The sequence below is a fragment of the Orycteropus afer genome, unplaced genomic scaffold, assembly GCF_000298275.1.
Source record: "Orycteropus afer afer isolate SDZICR_OR568_19922 unplaced genomic scaffold, OryAfe1.0 scaffold00078, whole genome shotgun sequence".
In the NCBI taxonomy this organism is placed as follows: domain Eukaryota; kingdom Metazoa; phylum Chordata; class Mammalia; order Tubulidentata; family Orycteropodidae; genus Orycteropus; species Orycteropus afer.
The window spans coordinates 5,410,147-5,416,253 of record NW_006921665.1 but is presented as its reverse complement, the minus strand read 5'-3'; the positions used below and the strand labels follow the sequence as shown (position 1 = coordinate 5,416,253).

The 6,107-nt window shown below is 41.4% G+C and overlaps 1 pseudogene; it reads left to right on the top strand.

The window, feature by feature from the left end:
- The first annotated feature begins 229 nt into the window (after positions 1-229).
- LOC103197419 lies at positions 230-5,809 on the top strand (annotated as a pseudogene).
- The last annotated feature ends 298 nt before the right edge of the window (positions 5,810-6,107 follow it).

The window sequence follows — 6,107 nt, the reverse complement described above, 5'->3', positions numbered from 1 at the left end:
TTTTGTGATTCTGGAAGCTATGTCACCATGATATTGGAAGCTATGAAACCAGTATTTCAAATACCACCAGAGTCACCCATGGTGGACAGGTTTTAGTGGAACTTCCAGACTAAGAGTAGGAAGAAGGAAGAGGCAGTCCACTTCTGAAAAAATTGGCCACTGAAAACCTTATGAATACCAGTGAAACACTGTCTGATATAGTGCTGGAAGTGTTGGAAGGCACTCAAATATGACTGGAGAAGAGGTGCCTCCTAAAAGTGGAATTGTCCTTAATGGTGTATATGGAGTAAAATTTTGGGGACCTTCATTTGCTTGTTGTGGCATGACTCAAAATGAGAAGAAACAGTTACAAACATACATTAAAATCAGAACATGGAATGTATGAAAAATGAATCTAGGCAAATTGGAAGTTGTCAGAGAGTAAATGGAATGCATAGAAATCGATACCCTAGACATTAGTGAGCTGAAATGGACTGATATTGGCCATTTTGAATTGGACAATTATATGATCTATTATGACAGGAATAACAAATTGAATAGTAATGGCATAGTATGCATAATCAGAAAGAATATTTCAAGATCTATCATGAAGTACTATGCTGTTAGTGATAGGATAATACCTATACACCTATAAGGAAGACTAAATTAATATGACTGTTCAAATCTATGCACCAACTACTAAAGATGGAGAAATGGAAGATTTTTACCAACTTCTGTGGGCGGAAATTAGCCAAACATGCGATCAGGATTCATCAATAATTAATTACTGGTGATTGGACTGTGAAAGTTGGAAATGAAAAAGAAAGATTGTTGTTGTTGTTGTTGTTATGTGCCGTCGAGTCAGACCTGACTCATAGCGACCCCTTCTTGGGTTTCTGAGGCAGTATCACTACGGAAATAGATTGCCCAACCTTCCTTCCGAGTAGTGGTTGGTGGGTTTGAACCTCCAGCCTTCTGGTTAGCAGTCATGTGCCTTAGGCACTACGCTACCTGAGCTCCCAAAAGAAAGATTGGTAGTTGGAAAATATGACCTTGGTGATAGAAATGATACCAGAGATCGCATGATAGAATTTTGCAAGACCATTCATTGCAGATACCTTTTTTTCAACAACATAAAAGCAATTAAACACATGAACCTTACCAGATGAAATACACAAGAATCAAATCACTTACACCTATGGAAAGAGACAATGGAGAAGCTCTGGTCAGTCAGAGCAAGACCAGGGGCTGACTATGGAACACACCAATAATTGCCATATGCAAGTTTAAGTTACCGCCAGTCATCTGTCAGTTTGTCCTACTGTGGTGGCTTGCGTGTTGCTATGAGGCTGGAGGCTATGCCACTAGTATTTCAAATACCAGCAAGGTTACCCATGGTGGACAGGTTTCAGCAAAGCTTCCAGACTAACACAGACTCAGAAAAAGGAAGGAGCCATCCACTTCTTAAAGAATTGGCCAGTAAAAACCTTATGAATAGCAATGAAACACTGTCTGATATATTACTGGAAAACATTATGAATAGCCCTGAAACATTATCTGATATAGTGCCGGAAGATGAGCCCCTCAGGTCAGAAGGCACTCAAAATACACCTGGGAAAGACTTGCCTCCTCAGAGTACAGTCGACCTTAATTATGTGAGTGGAGTAAAGCTTGGGGATCTCCATTTGCTGATGTGGAATGACTCAAAATGAGAAGAAACAACTGCAAATATCCGTTAATAATCAGAACATGGAATGTATAAAGTAGGAATCTAAGAAAATTAGAAGTCAAAAATGAAATGGAATGCATAATGATCAATATCATAGGCATTAGTGAGTTGAAATGGACTGTTTTTGGCCATTTTGAATCTGACAACCATATGGTCTACTGTGCTGGGAATGACAAATTGAAGAGGAATGGCATGGCATTCATTGTTACAAAGAATGTTTCAAGATCTATCATGAAGTACAATACTGTCAATGATAGGATAATATCCACACACCTCCAATGAAGACAAGTTAATACTACTATTATTCAAATTTACACACCAACAACCAAAGCCACAGACAAGGAAACTGAGGATTTTTACCAACTTCTGCAGTCTGAAATTGATCAAACATGCAATCAAGATGTGTTGATTATTACTGGTGATTGGAATGCAAAAGTTGGAAACAAAGAAGAATCACCAGTAGTTGGAAAATATGGCCTTGGTGATAGAAATAATCCTGGAGATTGCATAATAGAATGTTGCAAATACTTTTTTTCAACAACACAAATGGTGACTGTACACATGGAATTCACCAGATAGAGTACACGGGAATCAGACTGACTACATCTGTGACAAGAGGTGATGGAGAAGCTCAATATCTTCAGCCAAAACAAGGCCAGCAACTTCTTGTGGAACAGGTCATTAACTGCTCATATGCAAGCTCAAGTTGAAGATGAAGACAAGTAAAAGAAGTCCACAAGAGCCAAAATATGACCTTGATTATATCCTTCCTGAATTTAGAGACCATCTAAAGAATAGATTTGATGCATTGAACACCAATGTCCAAGTACCAAAGTAATTGTGGGATGACATCAAGAACATAATACATAAAGAAAGCAAAAAGTCAGGAAAGGAGCATATTGGAATGGATTGACACAATCTGAGACAATGAGGGACTATTTTTCACCCGTGGCAGCATGGAAACTCAACTGCAGTCTTTGGTGGTTTTGAGCTGGGATCATCTTCCTTGCAACCTTTTGGTGTTCCAAATATAGACTTGCTAGTATTGGAGATACTGAATAAAATGGGAGAACAAAGTGGAACAAAATTCAAAATCATAAAAAAAGGGAGGGGGACCAGGCTTGCTGGTCTGAAAGAGCCTCATGGAACACCTGAGATTATGGCCCCTAGCTGCCCTTCAGGTCTGGAATTGAACCCATTCCCGTGGCTTCCAGCCAAACAAAAACAGGCATATGAGCTGAACATTTACATTAGGTAGATACACTCCTTGGAGAGATCAATGATGGGAGAATAGAAGGGCTGTGTATGCATAGGGAAACAGCTCCAGATACAGGTATGCATGGGAGAGAAGGACACAGGGAAGAGGTAACTATGGGGAGGAAGTGAGAGGGGAGCTGTTGCAGTGTGGGAAATTGCATTGTAGTCAATGCCATGAGACAAAGGGTATGTGAGCTGCTGTGTGGAAAATGAATTTGTTCTATAAACTTTCACCCAAATCATAATAATAATTAAAAAATAATAATAAAATAGACTTGCTAGTGGCTCCATTTAAATTTTCTTCTGTGCTATTATTTCATCAAGAACAAGTAGCTTAGCTTTTTGGGTTTTTTTTTTTTTTTTTTTTTTTTCTGTTCTACAATTGGTTTTCCCAAGAACACAGATATCAGTGTAAACCACCACAAAGTCTAAGCCAACATGGAGTAGGAGAACATCATCATCATTGGCCATGTAAATTTATGCAGGTGAGTTTACTATCACTGGTCACCTGACCTACAAATGTGGTTGGTGAATGAGCAGGAAATGGCTGAGATGGGAAATGGCTCCTTCAAGTATACCTGGGTCTTGGATAAATTGAAAAGTGTATGTGAGTGTAGCATTACCATTGATATCTCCCTGTAGAAATTTGAGACCAGTAAGTTCTACATAACCATCTATCACTTACAGAGACGTTACAAAAAACGTGATTACAGGAACATCACAGGCTGACTGTGCTGTCCTGATTGTTGCTACCAGTGTTGCTGAATTTGAAGCTGGTATCTCCAAGAATAGCCAGGCCTATCAACATGCCCTTCTGGCTTACACACTAGGTGTGAAATAACTAATTGTTGGTGCTAACAAAATGGATTCTAATGAGTCCATCCAATAGCCAGAAGAGGTGTGGTGGTTATGTTTGTGTGTCAACTTGGCTAGGCCTGGTTGAGTGGCTGGGTAGCTAGTGGTAGTTATTCCCCATGATGAGACTGACAATCAACTCCATGGTGGGATCTACCACAAGCAGCTGAGTAGCTGCCTTTGGGATGTGGTATGCTTCCTGTATATAAGGAGAAGCCTTGGGGATAGTCTCTACCCTATGGCACGCTTGGACCCTGCATGTCGCCGTATCATTGTTCAGCAGCCTGCCATGCTCTGCTGACCTTGGGACTTAAAATGGACTTAAATTAATGGCCTGCTATGTAGTTTGGTAACATTGGGACTGTGCCTTTTTACCTGTAAACCTTGGGCTTCTCAGCCTCAGCAGCCAGCATCTGTCTGAGTGAAGAAATGCCTCTAGCTCCAGTGGGCTAGGAGCAGGAGGCAGAGCTGAACCCCAAGGTTGAGGGGCTTTCACACAGCCTCTAGAGCCTGGCACTGTGAACTTGGACTTAAAGCCTCCAAATTGTAAGAATAAACTCCTATTTGCTAAGGGTATCTCATTTGTGGTATATTTCCTGTCAGAGCAGTACTAGGTAACCAGAACAAGAGGTATGCTGAAATCGTTAAGAAGATTGGCTACAACCCTGACATAGCATTTATGTCAATTTCTAGTTGGAATGGTGATAACATGCTGGAGCCAAGTTCTAACATGCTTTGGTTCAAGGGATGGAAAGTCATCCACAAGGATAGCAATGCCAGTGGAAGCACACTATTTGAAGGTCTGGATTGCATCCTGCCACCAACTCATCCAGGAGCTCTGGTAGCGTAGTGCCTAAGGCACTTGACTGCTAACCAGAAGGCTGGAGGTTCAAATCCACCAGCCATTCCTCGGAAGGAAGATGGGGCAATCTACTTCTGTAGTGATACTGCCTCAGAAACCCAAGGAGGAGGGCTCGCTATGAGTCGGGTCCAACTCAACGGCACATAACAACAACAACAACAACAACCAGCTCATCCAAGTGACAACCCCCGTATCTATCTGTCTCCTCAGAATGTCTACAAAATTGGTTGTATTGGCACTGTCCCTGTGGGCAGAGTGAAGGCTGGTGTACTCAAACCAGGCACATGGTCACCTTTGTTGTCTTTTACTACTGAAGTAAAATCAGTTGAAGTGCGCATGAAGCTTTGAGTGAAGCTCTTCCTGGAGACATTGTAGGCTTCAATGTCAAGAATGTCTTCTGTGAAAGATGTCCCTCATGGCACTGTGGCTGGTGATAGCAAAAATGACCCATCAATGGCAGCAGCTGCCTTCACTGCTCAGGTGATCATCCTGAGTCATCCAGGCCAAATCACTGCTGGCTATGCTGGATTGTCACACAGCCCACATTACTTGCAAGTTTGCTGAGCTCAAAGAGAAGATTGATCACTGTTCTTGTGAGAAAGTGGAGGATGGCTCCGTATCCTTGAAGTCTGGTGATGCTGCCATCATTGATATGGTTCCTGGCAAGCCCATATGTGTTGAGAACTTCTCTGACTATTCTCTTCTGGGTCATTTTGTTGCTGGTGATATGAGATAGATAGTTTTTGTGGGGGTCATCAAGAACCAAAAACCAAACTCAGTGCTGTTGAGTTGATTTCAACTCATAGCAACCCCTCCTTGGGTTTCCAAGGCAGTGTCACTACGGAAGTAGATTGCCCCACCTCCTTCTGAGAAATGGCTGGTGGGTTTGAACTGCCAGCCTTCTGGTCAGCAGTCAAATACCTTAGGTACTATGCCAATCAATGGCTGGTGGAGCTGGCAAGGTCACCATCTCTGCTTAGAAAGCTCAGAAGGGGAAATGAATAAGATCCATAATACTTACTACCACAGTCTTAAATCGGTGGAAGAACAGTCTCAGAAATGCTTGTCTCAATTATCCCTTTAAGTTTAATAGTAAAAGACCAGTTAATAATAACAATGCATCATAAAACTTTCAGAAGAAAAAAAAATGTTCTTGTGGATAATGTTTTGTAGTGTGTGTGACTGTTTTATTAGTTTTTAAAATTGTTGTTGTTGTTATGTGCCGATGAGTCGGCCCCGACTCACAGCGACCCCTCCTTGGGTTTCCGAGGCAGTATCACTACGGAAGTAGGATTGCCCAACCTTCCTTCCGGGGAGTGGCTGGTACCTTTTAAATAGAAACAACTTGACCAACAATTTGTCACAGGATTGTGAGACCCATTAAAACAAAATTTAATGAACAGGAGTTAAAAAAAAAAAACAGAA